Source organism: Euphorbia lathyris, chromosome 4 (assembly GCF_963576675.1).
Source record: "Euphorbia lathyris chromosome 4, ddEupLath1.1, whole genome shotgun sequence".
Taxonomy (NCBI): domain Eukaryota; kingdom Viridiplantae; phylum Streptophyta; class Magnoliopsida; order Malpighiales; family Euphorbiaceae; genus Euphorbia; species Euphorbia lathyris.
In genome coordinates this window covers 97,286,084-97,307,729 of record NC_088913.1, presented here as the reverse complement: position 1 = coordinate 97,307,729, position 21,646 = coordinate 97,286,084, and positions in this window count along the sequence as shown.

Below are 21,646 nucleotides of genomic sequence, written 5' to 3'. Positions count from 1 at the left end.
GTTATACATTGGATTGAGCATTTATCACTCCCGATTAATGGGAGATACATCCAAGGATCGCTTGTGGAAGACTTGACTCTAAACCCTTGCAAGGTGATAGCTTAAGAGTAGAAATACAGATTTCACTTAACCTATCTTTTTGAGTTGACTCGGCCAATAACAAGTAAAATGAACGTCTCGCTATATGTGACTTGACATTACCCATAGTCATAAGATTCAGTTCAAGGATGTAGTTGATAAAGGATCGTATTATACCGTAACTAATACGGAAGGGTTAACGACAGAATCAACCTGTCTTCTTAACGGACTCTGGGGGAATGATTACGGACTTGCCAATAACATACTCTGTACATCATTCCTTTATGCAAGGGATTAAATATAATTCTTGAAGAAATTAATTTAATAGGTTGCATACGGCCAGAAGTAGTAAGGACCTAATGGATCACACATAAGACTTGGAACCAAAAGAGAGATGGATATGATTAATAGATAGAAGCCCAATTAAGCCCAGTAAGGCCCAAATACTAGGAGGGGGCCGAAATTTATATATGTTAGTAAGGAATTAATTTTATTCCATTAATCCTAATTAGATTAGGATTATGAATTAAATTAATTAAGAGATAATTTAATTAGGAGTTTTAATTAGATTAATATTCTCCTATCATTATCCAATTAGGTTATTTATTATTATCCTAAATATATTAGATATATAATGAGATAATAATTACGAATCCTTTTCCGAATTGGATTCCTATTAAGTAACCTAATCCTATCTAACTAGGGTTTAGATACAAGCTAATATATATACCCCTCCCCCTAAGGAATTTCGACTAAGCCTATATCCCTCCCCACTTGTGATTTTCGAAATTGCTTAAGAGAGAGAGAAAAGAATTCTATTCCCAAGTTCGTGAACAAGAATTCATACGGCATTCCATCGATTGATTAATCTTGTTCATCCCTCTTTCTCTTTGAGCTTGTGTTGGTTTATTAGAGGCAATCTATTTTGGTTGCATCTCATAAGGGTTGATTCTAACTTAATCTCACCGTGTTCACGAAAGAAGGAAAAACAATCAAAAGGGAGAAATTCGTTTTTCTTCGCCTACATCAGGTCAGTTCACTATTTCGAGGATTCCCGGAGATTGAACCGTCGGATCGTCGTGATTTTTGGACAGTAGCTTCTAGACACATTCTTCCACGTTTCCACCGAAGGGATTGTCGTTCGGAGGTCTGGAAGGTCTGTTTTGGATAGGGACAGATTGGTAAACAGTTTACATCTCCTTTGAAGTTGTGGGCACTTCGTTTGCAACGGTAGATTGATCATCGAAAGGTATTTCTTCTTATCCCTCTTTATATGAAATAACGATTAACGGATCCTACGGTTAAAAGGAAGTAGGCTAAAATTTTTATATTTCCGCTGCTATACCTTAGCCTTAATTTCCTTCACTCCCTATAGGAACCTACGATTAATTTTATCAAGATCCTTGAGGACAGGATCAGGAAGATGACAAGCCTGTATAATGTGATTGGGAGTCGCACAATTGACAGATTGAATCAACGTAAGTCGGCCAGCGAGAGAGAGAGTCTTAGCTTTCCACGTAGCACACTTCATATTAGCTTTATCCAAAGTATCTTTAAAAGAAACTTTTGACACTCTCTCACTATGGAGGGGAATACCCAGATACTTCCCAAGAGAGCAAGTCAGAGGAATTCCCGATAGATCACTCATCCTTTTACAGGCTCTCTGGTTTATATTCTTAGAGCACATCATTCTGGACTTCTGGACATTGAGTTTCTGACCAGAGGCAGAACAGAAACAATCAAGAATATCCATAATAACACTTAACTGCTCCTCATTACCTTCTAGAAAGATCAGAACATCAGCTTCAAAGAACAAGTGAGTAATCTGGGGACAGAACTTATTGATAGCCACCGGGTGGAATTTCCCATTATCAACAGCATCTTGGATCAGGTGAGACAACCTTTCCATTGCAATAACAAATAAGAAAGGGCTCATTGGGTCCCCTTGACGGATACCCCGGCCCGGAGAGAATTCCTCCGACATATCCCCATTTATCAAAACTTGAAACACAGGAGAAGAAATACAAACCTTTATTAACCTTCTCCAATTGTCCGGGATCCTTGCTCTCTCCAGACTCTACATCAGAAAACTCCAGTTAATGCGATCATAGGCTTTCTCCAGATCCAACTTAAGAGCCACAATACCTCTCTTCCCCTTTTTGATCTTCATAGTGTGGACCATCTCTTGGGCAATCACCACATTATCCATCATTTGTCTATTAGGCACAAAGCTTCCCTGATTCTGACTAATGATCTCAGGAAGAATGCAACAGATTCTATTTGCCACAATCTTTGTAATAGTCTTATAGAGAACATTACAAAGACTGATAGGCCTCATATGTAAGAAAGAAAAAGGCTTCTCAACTTTAGGAATTAGAACCAGAAGGGTTCTGTTTACCAGTCCGATATCCTGAGAGCCATTAAAAACACCTTTTTATCAAGTTGTAAATACCTTCCTTCACAACCTCCCAGTGTTTATGGTAAAAACCAGCAGGCAGACCATCAATCCCAGGAGCTTTAGTAGCCCCAATACTAAAAATGGCTTGATCAATTTCTTTCAGGGAAATAGGGTGGAAGGCTTCCAGATTTCCATTCTCTCCCACCATAGGAAAGGTAGCAACAGATTGAGCCTTATCCAGATCAACAGGTTCCTCTTTAAAAAGGTCCCTATAGAAGTCCAGGGCTAAGTGCCGAATATCTTCTTCCTCATAAACCCAATCACCATTAGAGTTTTTAATAGCATCAATCCTATTCCTCTATCTTCTAATGACGGTAGAGAGATGAAAATATCTGGTATTCCGATCCCCATCATTGATACAGGCTTTCCTAGACTTTTGAAACCAAAGAAGTTCTTCCTACCGAAGCACAGCTTCCAACTCCTTCTGAAGGGTTCTGAGAACGCCATCCAAACTGTGATCGAACCTCACCTCCAACCTACGCTGAATGTGAAGGAAAATAGGCTAACGTTTGGCAACGGAAATATAAAAATTTTAACCTATTTCCATTAACCCAAGATTTGTTAATCGTTATTTCATATAAAGAGGGGTAGAAAGAAATACCTTTTAGAAGTTCTATCTACCGTTGCCAACGAAGTGCCCACAACTCTTACTTCGAGTTCCCAAGCACAAAACAAACAATTGAAGATCAAGTTAGAATTCAACCGTATATAACAACCAAAATAGATTGTCTCTAATTAATCAACACAAGATCAAGGATAAAGAGAAAAGAGATGTAATCAATTGAGCGGAAGGAAACGGTGGATAATCTCGTCCTTATGGTGTGGGTCGAAATTCTCTCTCCCGGCTTAGTATGTGTATTTCGAAAATTACACATGGGGGGTATTTATATTCTCTTGTATCTAAACCCTAGTTAGATAGAATTAGGTTACTGAATAAGAATTTAATTCGGAATATAATTCTTATTTATTATCTATAATTATATCTTAAATATAAAGATAATAATAGTAACCTTATAGGATAATAATAGGTGCAATTTAATCTCATTAAAACTCCTAACTTATTTATCCTTTAATTAATTTAATTCACAATTATAATCTAATTAGAATTGTTTAAAATCAAATTAAATGTTTATGTATTATATATACATAAAATTGCCCCACCCCATGTACTGGGCCTTAGCGGACTCAGTTGGGCTTCCATCAATTAATAAACATCTGTTTCTCTTTTGGGTTCCAAGTCTTATGTGTGACCCATTAGGTTCTTATTGCTTCTAGCCGTACACAACTATTAAATTAATTTTCACAGAATTATATTTAATCTTTGCATAACAGAATGAGTACGCAAAATGTGATTAGCAAATCCGAAACATTCCCCCAGAGATATAAGAAGACATGTTGATTCTGTCGTTGACCTTTCCGTATTAGTTATAGTATAATTCGATCCTTTATCAACTACATCCTTGAACTGAATCTTATGACTATGGATAATGTCAAGTCACATATAGCGAGACGTTCGTTTTACTTGTACAGGCCAAGTCAACTCCAATTAGATAGGTTAAGTGAAATCTGTATTTCAAGTCTTAAGCTATTACCTTGCAAGGATTTAGAGTCAAGTCTTCCACAAGCGATCCATGGACGTATCTCCCATTTATCGGGAGTGATAAATGCTCAATCCAATGTATAACTATCCTGCAATTACTTCATGTGATACCCAACGTCTGCCGTTCACACCCCAGAGTCATCTCTGTTATGGATCGTGTTACAACAGGATCAAAGCGTCACATTCCGTAATCTAGAATTACTAATTAACATTCCTTTGAGTCTGAGGATTACTTATACCTATTAATACCAATGAGATGAACATGTGACAAGGATGAATCTACCCATCCTGTTATCTCAAGTCGGGTCCCCAATCCTAATGAACTCCTTTTCATTGGATCCACGTAACTGTCCAGATATCTGTATATATGAAGCTTGTGAGATCAGCTTTCTGTCTCGACAGAAGACATTGTTACATGCAAGTCTCAGCAGTGATATGTCAATCCTAAACATATTACTTGACTTGGGGTGGTTTTAAGTTTATTAGTTTATTATAAAGTTTTGTCTCACTTCATGCTTGTATGAACACTTTATAATCACATTAAACAAACTTATGGATTTCCTTTTATTAGACTTTATTTAGTTCTTAAAAGGGATTGCCTTTATATAGTTATGAAAACATATCTCATTAAAAACAAATGATATAAAGAACACTTCATTTACATTAAGTTTGTATCCTAGAACAATTGTCTATAGGACACTAAACCCCAACATACTCCCACTTGGACTAAAGCCAATTGTTTCTACAACTTATCCCAGTAGAAGTTAGATGACGATCATGTACTTTCTGGGTTAAGGGCTTTGTCAACGGATCTGCAACGTTGTCCTCAGTAGGTACTCTTTATATTCTCATATCTCCTCTTGCCACAATTTCTCTTACAATGTGGTATTGCTTCAGGTAATGCTTGGATGCATTATGAGACCATGGTTCCTTTGCTTGCGCAATGGCTCCATTGTTATCACAGTACAGTGTAATGGGATTTACAATGTCAGGCACCACACCAAGTTCAGTAATGAACTTCTTAATCCAAACTGCTTCCTTTGCTGCTTCCGCAGCAGCGATATACTCTGACTCGGTCGTAGAGAAAGCTATGCTTCCTTGCTTGGAACTCTTCCAGCAGACCGCGCCCCCATTCAAGCTAAACAGGTATCCTGATTGGGATTTAAAATCGTTCTCATCTGTGAGATGACTGTCATCTGAAAATCATTCTATTTTCAGATCCCCTTCTCCGTACACTAGGAACATGTCTTTAGTCCTTCTCAAGTAGTTAAGAATGTTCTTGACGACATTCCAGTGCTCGTCTCCCGGATTACCTTGGTAACGACTCGTTATACTTAACGCGAACGCTACGTCAGGTCTAGTGCAAAGCATAGAATATATAATCGAACCGATTGCGCTGGCGTACGGGACTACAGCCATGCGCTTCTTATCATCTTCGGTTTTAGGACATTGATGATTGTTTAACTTTACTCCATGTATCATGGGTAAGTTACCTCGTTTTGATTCAAGCATGCTAAACCGCTTTAGCACCTTTTCAATGTATGTAGCCTGTGAAAGACCAAACAGTCTTCTTGATCTATCTCTGTAGATCTTTATACCAAATATATAAGCTGATTCACCAAGGTCTTTCATGGAGAAGTTACCTGATAACCATACTTTTACCGACTGTAGTAGAGCTATGTCATTTCCCATTAATAATATATCGTCCACATATAATATCAGAAATGCAACTGAGCTCCCACTTGCTTTCTTGTAAATGCAAGCTTCTTCGCAATTTTGTTCGAAACCAAATTGTTTTATGGTTTCGTCAAAACGCTTGTTCCAGCTTCTTGATGCTTGCTTGAGTCCATAAATGGATCTCTGAAGTTTGCAAACCTTGTTTGCATCCTTTGATATGAAACCTTCAGGTTGCATCATATATACATCCTCAAGCAGGTTTCCGTTTAGGAAAGCTGTTTTCACATCCATTTGCCAAATCTCGTAATCGTAGTGAGCGGCAATAGCGAGCATTATTCTGATTGATTTGGACATAGCCACAGGAGAGAAAGTTCTGTCATAATCAATTCCTTGTTTCTGATGATATCCTTTCGCTACTAACCTAGCTTTGTAGGTGCTAACCTTTCCATCCATGTCAGTCTTCTTTTTGAAGATCCACCTGCACCCAATGGGTTTTATCCCTTCGGGTGGATCAACCAAAGTCCACACTTGGTTGGTGTACATGGAATCCATCTCAGAATCTATGGCCTCGAGCCATGCTTTAGAATTTGGACTGGTAAGAGACTCTTCGTAGTTTTCGGGTTCATCGTCTAACACGGGAACCTCATCATCATCTCCCACTAGAAAACCATATCTAATTGGGAGTTCACAAACTCTTTGTGATCTACGAATGGGTGGCACTTGAGTCTCATCTAATGGGACTGCTTCGGGTTCCTCAACCGCCTCTGTTGTTTCAGTCGGTGTTTCTTGTTCTTGAACTTCATCAAGTTCAATTATGCTTCCCTTTTCTATTTCTTCGAGAAACTCTTTCTCTAAGAAGGTTGCGTGCTTGGATACTATTACTTTCTGATCATCTAGATGATAGAAGTAATATCCCACAGTTTCCTTAGGGTATCCAATGAAGAAACACTTATCAGATTTAGAATCTAGTTTGTCTGACGCTATGTGTTTGACAAATGCTGAACAACCCTATACTCTCATGAATGAGAACACGAGTTTCCTACCAACGAACAATTCATATGGTGTGGAACTAGCGGATTTAGTTGGTACTCGATTTAGGGTGAAGAGGGCAGTTTCTAAGGCATAGCCCTAGAATGTCTTTGGAAGTAATGCTATGCTCATCATGGATCGTACCATATCTAGTAAGGTACGGTTCCTCCTCTCGGATACACCATTGTGTTGTGGTGTATAGAGAGGTGTCCATTGTGAGCATATCCCACATTCAGTTAGATAATTCAGAAAATCATCTGAAAGATATTCGCCACCTCGATCGGATCGAAGTATCTTTATTTTCTTTCCTAATTGATTTTCTACTTCATTCTTGAAGCATTTGAATTTCTCAAAAGCTTCGGACTTGTGCTTCATCAAGTAGATATAACCATATCGGGTATGGTCGTCTATGGAGCTTATGAAGTATCTGAATCCTCCTCTTGCTTGGACTGACATAGGACCGCATACATCGAAATGTATTAATCCTAGAGTGTCTGATACACGCTCACCTTTATTACTAAAGGGTGTCTTTGTCATTTTACCTTTTAAACATGCTTCACATGTTTCCAATGATTCAGGATCAATTGAATTTATAAGCCCATCTTGATGTAGCTTAAGCATGTCTTTTGTTTATATGGCCTAAACGACAATGCCACAAGTAAGTTGAATTATCTAGCTTATGTCTTTTGGTATCAATTGCGAAAACAGAAATTTTGTCATCTAGCACATAAATCCCATTTTGTGATATTCCTGAAAAATAGAAAATCTCATCTCTATAAAAATCGCAATGTTTGTCTTTTATTGAAATATGAAAACCGTCGTCAACAAGATGGCTAATAGAAATAATGTTACGAGACATTTCTGGAACATACAAACAGTCCCCTAATTCTATTACAAGCCCAGAGGGCATACTTAAAGCATAATCTCCAATGGCGAGGGCGACAACTCTTGCTCCATTTCCTACTCACAAGTTTATGCTTCCTTTCTTCAATTCCTTAGTCCGTCTGAGTCCCTGAATATTCATACAAATATGAGATCCACATCCGGTATCTAATACCCAAGATTCAGACTGTGAAATTGTATTTATTTCAATATAAAACATAACAGATGTTGAAGTCCCGGCTTCTCCCTTCTTGAGGGTAGCTAGGTACACCAAACAGTTTCTTTTCCAATGCCCTTCTTCACCATAAAAGTGGCACTCTCCTTTGGGCTTCTTCACTTCCTTTCCCTTTGTTTCGGTGAGCATAGCCCCCTTGCCCTTCTTAGGATGGTTTGGATTGGGAGAGTTCCCTTTCCTCTTCTTTGATCCTTCAATAGCAAGGGCCGGTATCCCCTCGTTTTCTTTCATATTGGGATCGACTGTCTCGAGCATATTTGCAAGCTCTTCAAGAGAGGTTTGCAAGCCACTCACTTGGTAGTTCATGATGAACTGTGAGTAACTCTCGGGGAGGGACTGAAGAAGTAAGTTTACACTTAGTTCATGATCCATCGCATCTCCAATACTAGAAAACTTGGTGATAAGGCTAATCATCTTGACACAATGTGCCATTATAGATGTGCCCACCTGCATCTTGCATCTATATAACTGCTTTGTTATCTCGTAGCTTTCGCACCGAGTTTGATTCACAAACAAATCTTTCAGGTGCGCGACCATGGAATAGGCATCCATTTCTACAGGTTGCCTTTTCAATTCCGGTGTCATTGATGCAAGTATGATGTCTCCCGCATGATCGTCATCAGCCTTATGCTTCAAGTAAGCATAAAATTCTTGGTAGGGAGCACCATCCGTCGGGTAAGGGGGTATCGGTGTATCAAGTACATACCCTTTCTTCTCGAACTTCAAAATGATTTTGAGGTTGCGATACCAGTCGGTGAAGTTTGAACCGTTCAATTTGTTATCGGTAAGTATATTTTGCAGATTGGTGTTAGTCATGATTTTAAGAGTGTTTTAATTTAACCTGAGAGTGAGAAAGAGTAAACGTATGTTATTCATTTGCTTTAAAATACATCAATCTAAAATTATAGGCCTTTTGTTTATTTTAGATTGCTCCGACTATTTTGCCAAATTAATAGCCCTCCATATTAATTCGAAGAATTTCGCAAATCTTTTAGTGAGCTAGGATCCTAACTCCTGAGATTTCACCTTGAGTTTGCTCAACAAGCTAGTCTCATTTGTTAGGTAGATTCATGTAATCAATCATATCTTTGATGTGATTCCTAGGTTATTGGGTTACTAACCACATTAGTAACTAATATGCTATTCATATTAATCCCAATCATATTGCCCATTAGTCTATGATAACATGAGTTTGCCCATCCAATTATCATAATCTAATTTAAGTATTACCCCATATTCATGAAAGAACGATTTTCGATAATTCAGGTGTTTCCATAAGACCCCGAGCTTGAGTTTGCTCAACAACCCAAAGGCCCCCAGTACTGCCGTCTGAATTATAATATTAGGGAGGGGCAACCGATTTTAATAACTTGCTTATTTACTTAACTTTTAATTAGTGAGGGATTTTTATTTCAAGTCTCATAATCTAACGTAGTCTTGATTTGTTTTAGCATACATCAGACAAATACATTGGTGTTATGGACATATTATCTAAATTATTCCGTCGAGCCAGAGACGGAATAAAAGGCCAAACCTAGGGAAATACTAACTATTACATATTTCTCTTTAGGTCCTCCGTCTTCTCCATGGCGCCTCGAAATTACATATTAATTTCTATACTACTAAAGAAAACTTTAATTAACTTGAAGGGAATTAGATGAGAGGAGAAATTACAATAGATAGTAGAAAAACAGGACTCGCATGCCCTATTTTAAAAATACCAAAAGACTAAAAGAGGGTCCAAATATGTCCATAACTCCAAACATGCATAGACTCAATTAAATAAATTTAATTGGTTGATTACATAAATGCTTTATGTAATATTTAGGTTAATCACATTAACACATCAAATTAACTTTCATCCAATTTTAATTCTAACAGTTTCGTATCTTCTATATTAACCTTTTAGATTAACACAACTATACAAAACTTTAATCATGCATGTCCCAATTATTTTGATTTCAATTCATTTAATACTTTTGATTTACAAATAGGTAAAACAAACTTTTAAATAAACTTTTTATTCGATAATCAAAACATAAAACTATTAATTTCTGAAACATATATATATAAATATATTTAAAACTAATTTTAAAACGATTTTAAAATAAGTGGGTCTCGGGCCGGGCCCGAGGACGCGGCTGCTGCCGTATGGCAGCAGCCCTAACGCGTCTGGCCAGCCGCTGCGCGGTTGTTGACGCGAGGCAGCGACCGCGCGACAGCAGCCGGGTTGCGCCGTGAGGCGCGACCCGAGCTACTGTCAAATTTTTTTTTAAAAATAATTACATATATATATATATATATCAGTTTTAAAACGGTTTTAAAACGATTTTCAGAAAGTAAGAAAACCTATTATAGATTTTCCGTTTTATCTTTAGAATCAATAAAACTAACTTTTATCAATCTAACTATAAAACTAATAGATTTTGTTATAATGATTATCAACCAAAATTATTAGGAACATATGCATAAACTATTTTAATTAATAATTAATTAAAACTTATTTATCTTTAGAACTAATTAATGAAAACAGTTTTGTTAATTAACCTAACTATAAATATTTATTCAATCTGATTGAAAAACTTCTAAATTTTCATATATGAAATAACCGATTTAACGCAGGCTCTGATACCACTGAAGGAAAATAGGCTAACGTTTGGCAGCGAAAATATAAAATTTTTAACCTATTTCCATTAACCCAAGATCCGTTAATCGTTATTTCATATAAAGAGGGATGGAAAGAAATACCTTTTAGAAGTTCTATCTACCGTTGCAAACGAAGTGCCCACAACTCTTACTTCGAGTTCCCAAGCACAAAACAAACAATTGAAGATCAAGTTAGAATTCAATCGTATATAACAACCAAAATAGATTGTCTCTAATTAATCAACACAAGATCAAGGATAAAGAGAAAAGAGATGTAATCAATTGAACGGAAGGAAACGGTGGATAATCTCGTCCTTATGGTGTGGGTCGAAATTCTCTCTCCCGGCTTAGTATGTGTATTTCGAAAATTACACATGGGGGGTATTTATATTCTCTTGTATCTAAACCTAGTTAGATAGAATTAGGTTGCTGAATAAGAATTTAATTTGGAATATAATTCTTATTTATTATCTATAATTATATCTTAAATATAAAGATAATAATAATAACCTTATAGGATAATAATAGGTGCAATTTAATCTCATTAAAACTCCTAACTTATTTATCCTTTAATTAATTTAATTCACAATTATAATCTAATTAGAATTGTTTAAAATCAAATTAAATGTTTATGTATTATATACATAAAATCACCCCACCCCATGTACTGGGCCTTAGCGGACTCACTTGGGCTTCCATCAATTAATTAACATCCATTTCTCTTTTGGGTTCTAAGTCTTATGTGTGACCCATTAGGTTCTTATTGCTTCTAGCCGTACGTAACTATTAAATTAATTTTCACAGAATTATATTTAATCTTTGCATAACGGAATGAGTACGCAAAATGTGATTAGCAAATCCGAAACATTCCCCCAGAGCTATAAGAAGACAGGTTGATTCTGTCGTTGATATTTCCGTATTAGTTACAGTATAATTCGATCCTTTATCAACTACATCCTTGAACTGAATCTTATGACTATGGATAATGTCAAGTCATATATAGCGAGACGTTCGTTTTACTTGTACAGGCCGAGTCAACTCCAATTAGATAGGTTAAGTGAAATCTGTATTTCAAGTCTTAAGCTATCACCTTGCAAGGATTTAGAGTCAAGTCTTCCACAAGCGATCCATGGACGTATCTTCCATTTATCGGGAGTGATAAATGCTCAATCCAATGTATAACTATCCTGCAATTACTTCCTGTGATACCCAACGTCTGTCGTTCACACCCCAGAGTCATCTCTGTTATGGATCGTGTTACAACAGGATCAAAGCGTCACATTCCGTAATCCAGAATTACTAATTAACATTCCTTTGAGTCTGAGGATTACTTATACCTATTAATACCAATGAGATGAACAGGTGACAAGGATGAATCTACCCATCCTGTTATCTCAAGTCGGGTCCCCAATCCTAATGAACTCCTTTTCATTGGATCCACGTAACTGTCCAGATATCTGTATATATGAAGCTTGTGAGATCAGCTTTCTGTCTCGACAGAAGACATTGTTACATGCAAGTCTCAGCAGTGATATGTCAATCCTAAACATATTACTTGACTTGGGGTGGTTTTAAGTTTATTAGTTTATTATAAAGTTTCGTCTCACTTCATGCTTGTATGAACACTTTATAATCACTTTAAACAAACTTATGGATTTCTTTTTATTAGACTTTATTTAGTTCTTAAAAGGGATTGCCTTTATATAGTTATGAAAACATATCTCATTAAAAACAAATGATATAAAGAACACTTCATTTACATTAAGTTTGTATCCTAGAACAATTGTCTATAGGACACTAAACCCCAACAGAATGCCCTCAATTCTGCTCAATAATTTATTCTTCCCCCTAATAATATGCCCGAAGACATTTTTATTCCACCCCCGCACATTCTTTCTAAATCCCTCAGTAGCTTGAAGGACATTCGAGTGAGGCTTCCAATTATCTTGAACGAATTCCTTAAACTTAGGGTGAGACTCCCAAGCCACCTGATACCGGAAAGGTCTCTCCCCCCTAGGCCGATTGCCTCTCATCAGCCTGAATAAGATAGGACAGTGATCCGAATGATGGAACGGGAGATTTAACACAGAACCTTCGGGGAATGTAGATTGAGCTGAAACATTAGCATGAACTTTGTCCAACCGAACGAAGGTACTGTTGCGCTTCCAAGTGAACTTATGACCAGAGGCGCCCAGATGAGAAAGCCCACATAAATCCATACTATTCTTATGATTAAGGAAACGGTTAACATAGTGATGCGAACCCCCTCTCTGATCACTCATAGAGTAAAGAACCTCCCAAAGCCGTTTCCGATTGGCCAGGACAGGATCAGCATACACCAGGGTAATGAAAAAGGGGTTATTACCAGAAACACTCACTTTACTATGAATAAACTGTTTATCCATACTAATTATATCAAAATGAACACGATCTGGCTTCCAGAAAAGCCAAATCCCACTAGCCCGGCCAGTAGCCTCCGATCTAACACAGTTACAGTTCCTAAATTTTTTAACCACCTCATCTGCTTTATCTCCACTAATCTTAGTTTCCATTAAAGAAAAACAAGAAGGATTAAATTGTTTAATTAAATCATTAACATGGATACGGGTAGCCTTGCTAGCCGCACCTCTAACATTCCAAAGCAACAAATCCATAGATTGGAGGACAACTAACCGCACCCACAAACCTAAGCCAGGTATTTATTAGGGGCTCCTGAGAGCCTCGCCGAGGTACCCGCAGGCCCTCTCTTATCAGGTAAAACCATAGTGTTATGGACACTTTTTTGCTTCCCCTTTAGCTTTTTCATACTAGTTTTGTTAACACCCATAGTCTTCCCAATACCAGGATCACCATAATGATTAGGAATACTAACCTCATTTATCTTCTTCTTCCCTTGAGATGCCAAAGCCTGGGACCCCACCTGGGATTCACCTTTGGAGATAAAAAGGGGGTTAACATTTTCAACCACCTTATTTGATGGTTTAACAGATTCTAAGCCTGGCATGCTTTGCTCAATATGCTCGTCAACCTGGTCAGAATCTTGTACTTCCTCAATAGTCAGGGCCCCAAATCTGGATCCTGAAGTGATGCCTGAAGCAGCCCCAGAATCCCCCCTAAATTTAGGGTTAGGCTTCTCCTTGACACTAGGGTTGGCAGTAGGATTTGGCAGGGTAGACTTTATATTAATGTTAATATTAGGGGGACGATTTTGAACAATTGAAGGATGTGTCCTTCATCTAGCAGACCTCTTAGCCACCATCCAGGGCCCAAAATTCCCCCCATCACCTTGGATCCCTTAAGCTCTTCCGATAATACCCTCAACTACCTCCTCTAACACCTTCTCCCTCTTAGGGCATCCCTCTTGAGTATGACCATACATACCACAATCAAAACAGATATTATATAAACCTTCATACTCAATAAAGTACACCTTGTTATGAGCACAGAATTTTGACAACAGAGGTTTTGCAAGATCAATATCAATACAAACCCTTGCAAACTTGCCTCTAATAGCTCCAATAGTAGTTTTGTCCACATGGTGAACCTTCCCAACCAGACCTCCAATTTTATTGAGAAAACTTTCACTATAATATTCGATAGGAAGGCTCGGGAACCTAACCCATGTCAAAATCCTGTTAACCGAGCAATCATGAGGATTAAAATTGGGAATCCAAGGCCGTAAGGCCAAAACATGATTAGAAATAATATACGGACCCCCATTGATCACAACATTATAATCCTCAACTCGAGTAAATTTAATAACATAGTAGTCATTTTCTAAGTCAGTAATACTGACTTTTCCTTTCTTAGCCCACTGAGCTTGTATCCTCTGAGCGAAATACTTAAAGCTAATTCTCTTCCCAAGCACTGTTACTATTAAAGAAATCTTCCACTTATCCCTGAGCTCCCGCTTATCCGCAGAGGAGAGCCGAATCACAGGACAAAGAGGATCGTCTTGTTCCCCATCCTCTTCATCAGAATCAGAGTACACTTCATCAGACTCCCCCTCCATCAACACTTCCTCCATACAAGGCTCCTCCTCGACCACCCCCATTACCGTATCTTTCCAAGAACTTTTCCCTAATCCAATCATACCAACCCTAGATTTGGGGGAAACCATGTTCCCTTGAAATTGAACCCCACACTCATCACCAAACCTACCCGAAACCCCTTTACTAACTTGGATCTGTCCCGAGGCAAAATGCTCCACCGCCCCATCCTGCACAGACCTAGCCCTGCCCGTAAACCTGCTGCCAGCGCTCAACCTGCAGTACTCAGCAGTGCCGCCGGCGCTCAACACGCAGTGCCCAGCAGCGCTGCCGACGCTTATCCCGCAGTGCCCAGCAGCGCCGGCGCTCGAATCGATATGCCCAGCATCCGCTCCCGCCAGTGGTGGTGCCTTGCCCCCCGCATCGGACACCATGCCCATCTCAGCCGCCCGAGCGTCCACCCCCAACCGCACAGCCTGGACACCCGACGCCTCCCTAGCCTCCATCACGCACTCCCACCCATCATCCCCCATCCTCACTGCCGCGCCTCCCAGCGCCTCCCTAGCAACCATCACCCCCTCACGCCCCACATCCTCCCTCCCCCCTTCTCCCCTAGCGCCCCACTCCTCCAGCCCGCCCTTCCCAGCCCCGCTGCTACCCCCTGCCTGATCCGCCCATGCCGCTGCCGACACCACCCCCTCACCGCCAGCCACCGCCCCCCTTTCCCTAGATCTATCCCTAACCCTCCATTTATTAATTACTATTATGTCCTCTTTTGGTTCCAAGTCTTATGTGTGACCCATTAGGTTCTTATTGCTACTAGTCGTATACATATATTGAATTAATTTCCAAAATTACATTCAACCTTTTATATATTGGAAAGACCGTGAACAGCAGAACCGTAAACATTCCTCTCAGAGCCATAAGAAGACAGATCGATTCTGTTGTTGACCTTTCCGTATTAGGTCCAGTATAATTCGATCCTTCACCAACTATATCCTTGAATGAATCTTATGACCATGGATAGTGTCAAGTCACATATAGCGAGATGTTCATTTTACTTGTTCAGGTAAAGTTAACTCTGAATAGACAGATTACGTGAAATCTCCATTTTTACTCTTAATCTATCACCTTGCAAGAATTTAGAGTCAAGTCTCCACAAGCGATCATGGATATATCTCCCATTTATCAGGAGTGATGAATGCTCAATCCAATATTAACTATTCTACAATTACTTTGTGTAATACCCAACGCCTACCTGCACACACCCCATGATCCTTCTTGTTATGGATTGTGTTTGAACAGAGTCAAAGTATCACACTCCATAATCCAGAATCACTAATTAATATTCCTTTGAGTCTGAGGATTACTTATACCTACTAATACCAATGTGATGAATAGGTGACATAGGATACATCCATCCATCCTGTTATCTCAAGTCGGGTCCCCAATCCAATAAACTCCTTCACCGGATCAATGTAATTGTCCAGATATCTCCATATCTAAAGCTTGTGAGATCAGCTCTCTGTTCATAATAGAAGACACTATTACATGCAAGTCTCAACAATATTATGTCAATCCCTATTTAAACATATTACTTGACTTGGGGTGGGGTGGTTTTAAGTTTATTAGTTCATTATAAGGTTTGGTCTCCCTTCATACTTGTATGAACACTTTATAATCACTTTAAATAAAACTTAAGGATTTTCTTTTGTTTGACTTAATTAGTTCTTAAAAGATGAATGTATTTATATAGTTAAACATACTATATCTTATTAAAACAAATGATATAAAAGAATAATTCATTTACAATTGGTTTATATCATACAACAATTGACTATAGGATACTAAACACCAACAGTTATTACCAAGCAAAGAGGTTAAGTGAAGCTAGAAGCCTTAGTTTCTTTCAATATAAGTTATCTCTCACCTAATTTGTATAATTTTCATTTTATTTCTTGCTTAAGTCTTAACTTGGTTGTCCAACAAACTCTACTTTTCGATTGGTTAAATAATAGATAGTAAACAAAGAGATTAGTACTTATAATTACCATCCTCATGGGAATGATACTCTACTTTCACTTTATTACTTGATACATGACTAAAGTACACTTTCCTTCATATGCACGTATACGTAAAACGCGCATCATCTATCAATATGTCGATAGGTGCCTCTAAATCACGTTCATCCTTAATTATTATATTATGCAGGATAATGCAAGTTCGCATCACATCTTGAAGCACATTTTTCTTCCAAAATCGCACTGGGTTACGAATAATTGCAAACCTTGACTGCAATACACCGAATGCATGCTCCATATTTTTTCGACAAGATTCTTGTTTCTTTGCAAAATGTTTCATCTTTTGAGTCTGTGGATCCTGAAATTTTTGAATCATAGTTGACCATTTGGGATAAATTCCATCAGCTAAATAATACCCCATACATATGGTATTCTTTGTGTTGAATAGTGTAATGCACTAGAGGAGCAATATCATTAGCTAGATGGGAGAATAGGCGAGAGGACTCTAACACATTTATGTCATTATTCGTCCCAGGCATGCTGAAATATGCATGCCATATCCATAAATCTTAATCAGCAACTACTTTCAGAATAATTGTTGGTGGTCTAGAACGTCCACTATATTGCCCATGCCAAGCTGTAGGACAATTCTTCCATTGCCAATGCATACAATCTAAACTGCCCAACATTCCAGGAAAACCACGAGACTTACCAATATGAAGCAATCGAGCAATATCGTTGGCATTCGGATATCTGAGATACTGCTCTGAGAAAATCTCCGCAACAGCACGAAAAATTTTCTTAAAGCTTTCAATTGCCGTTGACTCAACATTTTTACAATATTCATCGGCAGCATCGGCTGGAATTCCATATGTCAAGATTCTCATTGCAGCAGTTACTTTTTGAATAGATGACAAGCCAACTCGACCTACAGCGTTGATACGTTGTTGAAAGTAAACATTATGTGTTGTAACTGCATTTATGATACGTTCGAAAAGAGTTCGAGACATTCTAAACCTTCTTCGGAAAGTGTTAGCATCAAAACGTGGATTACTACTAAGTAATCGTCATACATATTTTGGTGTGCTTCTTCACGATTACGGTTGACAACTCGATGACCTTCCACTGAGCCAACATGAGATGTTTCACTACTTTGACCCTCCAATTCATTGATAACTAGTTGATTTCGCATAAATCGATCATGAAATATTTGATCTTCTTTTTCCATTGCATCGTAAGAAAATAGATCATCTTCAAGATTGTAATCCATGGAGTTATCTATTTATCTTATGGAGAAAGTGTGAATAAAATTCTTATAGAGTTATCCATTTATATAGGGAAGTCTTATGCTTTATTGCAATTCTGGAGCCTTATGCATTATTAAGTGTGATAGTGGGTTACATTGTAGCGTGTCAGTGATATTATTATAATTTTGGAGCCTTGTGCATTATTAAGTGTGATAGTGGGTTACATTGTAGTGTGCCAATGATATTATTACACTTCTGGAGCCTTGTGCATTATTAAGAGTGTGGTAGTGGGTTACAATGTAGCGTGCCAGTGGTATTATTACAATTCTAGAGCCCTGTGCATTATTAAGAGTGTGGTAGTGGGTTACAATGTAGCGTGCCAGTGATATTATTATAATTCTGGAGCCCTGTGAATTATTAAGAGTGTGGTAGTGGGTTACACTGTAGCGTGTCAGTGATATTATTACATTTCTGGAGCCTTGTGCATTATTAAACGTGTGGTAGTGGATTACACTGTAGCGTGTCCGTGTTATTATTATAATTCTGGAGCATTGTGCATTGTTAAGTGTGATATTGGGTTACACTGTAGCGTACCAGTGATATTATTACACTTCTGGAATCTTATGCATTATTAAGAGTGTGGTAGTGGGTTACACTGTAGCGTGTCAGTGATATTATTATAATTCTGGAGCCTTGTGCATTATTAAGTATGATAGTGGGTTACACTGTAGTGTGCTAGTGATATTATTACACTTTTGGAGCCTTGTGCATTATTAAGAGTGTGGTAGTGGGTTACACTGTAGCGTGCTAAGGATATTATTACAATTCTGGAGCCTTGTGCATTATTAAGTGTGATATTGGGTTACACTGTAGCGTGTCAGTGATATTATTACAATTTTGGAGCCTTGTGCATTATTAAGAGTATGGTAATGGGTTGTACTGTAGCGTGCCAGAGATTTCAAAATCTTTTGGAGGGAACAACTCTATAAATAGAACCAAGCTCATCACAACCATTACACTACTTCATTTTCTCTTCTAAACTTCTGAATTCTTATTCTATCATAAAATTTTGTAGAATGTCAAGCAGTCGAGGAGATGGATTCACTAATATCGAGGATGTGATATTAGTTTCTGCGTATTTGGAGATATCACAAAATCCAATTAGAGGGAAAAATCAAAGAAGAAAAGATTTTTGGAAGAGAGTAGCTGCTATCTACAATTCAAAAAAAGATCATAACTGCCAAGAAAGTAGCTATAGTTCACTTGATCATAGGCATCAGAGAATTGATAAAGCTGTCAAAACATTTAAAGGATGTTTAAGACAAATTGAACGGAGGCACCTAAGTGGTGGAAACGACAGTGACATGGTGAATATTTTTTCTTTAAATTAATCATATTACTTAAAATTAGTCCTTTTGATATGTTCGTAATAGATTTTAATGTATTGCAGATGAATCAAGCGAAAGAACTTATGAAGATGGATGTCAATTTTCGAAGTGGGTTCAAGTTCGATCATGTATGGAATTTGTTAAAAGATTTTGAAAAATATTCTGATAACATCCAAACTGAAAGTCAAAACACGATGTCACAATTTGTTCCTTCGCAATCTCAAGAATCTGTTACTTCGCAGTCCCAAGGTCAAACTTCTGAATTTTCAACCCAACAATCCCCAGGTTTGTCTGATTTCTCTATTGACCTTAATGAAAATGTTATCGGATCAGTATCAATTGAAAGGCCAATGGAAATTAAAAAGGTGAAACTCAAAAAGAAAAAAAGAAACTCCTTCTAAGCAAGCACTACAAGCACTTGAAGAAGATAATGTCAAATATCTTGCGGAATTAGGCAGAACAAATGATCTTAGGCAAATTTTATTCAAATGAAACAAGATGAATTGAGATTTAAACAAAATAAAATGCCATATAGAAAAAATGAAATGAGATTGAAAGAAGATGAAATAATGTTGAAGGATGTTAATGCTATTGAAGATCCTGCTCAACGTGCCTATTTCATACAAAGGCAACATGAAATCATGATTTCTAAGAATTCCAACAATGCTCAGCCGTCACAGACACATTCATCTTCCGGCAGTAACTTCAACTATACAAATTTTCTCAATGGGACTAGCGATTTTCTAGGAGATTATTAATTTTGTTGTAATGTATTTAGTATTTTAATTATATGTCTAGTTGTTTTAATGTGTGAATTTGTTGTAATGTGTTTGTTTTCAATGTAATGTGTGAATTTGTTGTTGTTTTATGTTATTTTTAATTATACAATGGATTGTATTAGATTTTTAATGACGTGTATTATTTTAATTAATGATAATTTATGTGTTATCTAATTTTAGTAATTCTATTTTATTTATTAATTTTCAATATTTAAATTTCGTATGATCTAAAATTAATATGCATTATTTATAATACAATAGACCCCAATATAAAATAATTATACATACAAATAAATACTAAAATTAAAATATCCAACTAACAAATAATACTATATACAAATAAACCCCTAAAATAAAATACAACTAAATCTATTTTTAAAATATATAACAAATAAAAAAATAAAAATAACCATTTTTCTTCCCTTCGGGGAAGAATGAGCGTCTTCCCCATAAGAAGGGAAGGATATAGGGAGAGTTATGAGCATCTCCAATGTTCCAAATGAGGAGCGTTGGAGATACTCTTAGTAAAACAGAAACCTCAGTCATTTACTTGTCGCAAACAAAAATCTTAGTCAATGTTTAAAAAATCAAATACCTGGACAAAAAGTGAAAGCACTTAATTTTTTTTATTTTTTTTAGCCTTTTTTTTAAGAAAAAACCCCGACTATTATTAAGAAATGGAAACATTGTCAAGAGTATCATCTAAATAATATGAACAACAAAATCACCAAAAAAATTTAGCATTGGAACGGAAATGACGAACCATTGTGTGACACATCTTTCTCTAATCTAAAAACAAAAGCCACATAACAATCTAGATGGATAAGTAAAAAAGGAATTTATTCCATAACAAATATTATTTTTCATACCTATATTAATATAATATAAAATTTAATTAAAAAATGTCTCGATAAATGATTTAATAGAACCTCTGTAAAAGCAGCAACTGGCGAAACACATTTCTCGCTGGTTTATGGAGCCAAAGCAGTCCTACCTGTTGAAATCAAGTCGCCTACAGATCGAATAATTTATTATTGCGACACACAAAATCCTATCAACATTAGAGATGCATTGGATTCTGTTGAAGAACGAAGAGAAAAAGCTTACATGCGAATGTCACTGTACCGCAATAGAGTCAAGAAATATCATGACAGAAGGGTACGAAAAGTGATAATCAACGAGAACGACTTGGTCTTGAAAAAAGCGGACAAAATACAATCCAGAGATGGCAAAGGCAAATTAGGCGTCAACTGGATCGGACCATACAGAGTATCCAAGAAGCTGGGACCATCAACTTTTGAAATAGAAGAAATGAGCGGAAAAAAGCTCCCGCGCACCTGGAATCTAGAAAATCTGCGCCTATATAAATGGGCCGGGTAGTTCAGGGAAATGACGAGTACTCTTTTTCCTTTTATGAGTTTTTTCCCACTGGGTTTTTTGATAAAAGGTTTTAATGAGGCTTTGATCCCGCACATTTCATATACCAATGTAACAAAAAACAGTTTGGTGGTCGGTTCGATAAAAGTTCAGGTTGACTCGGCTCGATTGGTAAACGAGCTGCTCATGAGCATGATTTATTAGCTCGGTTTGTAAACGAGATGAACTTGAGCAGACTAA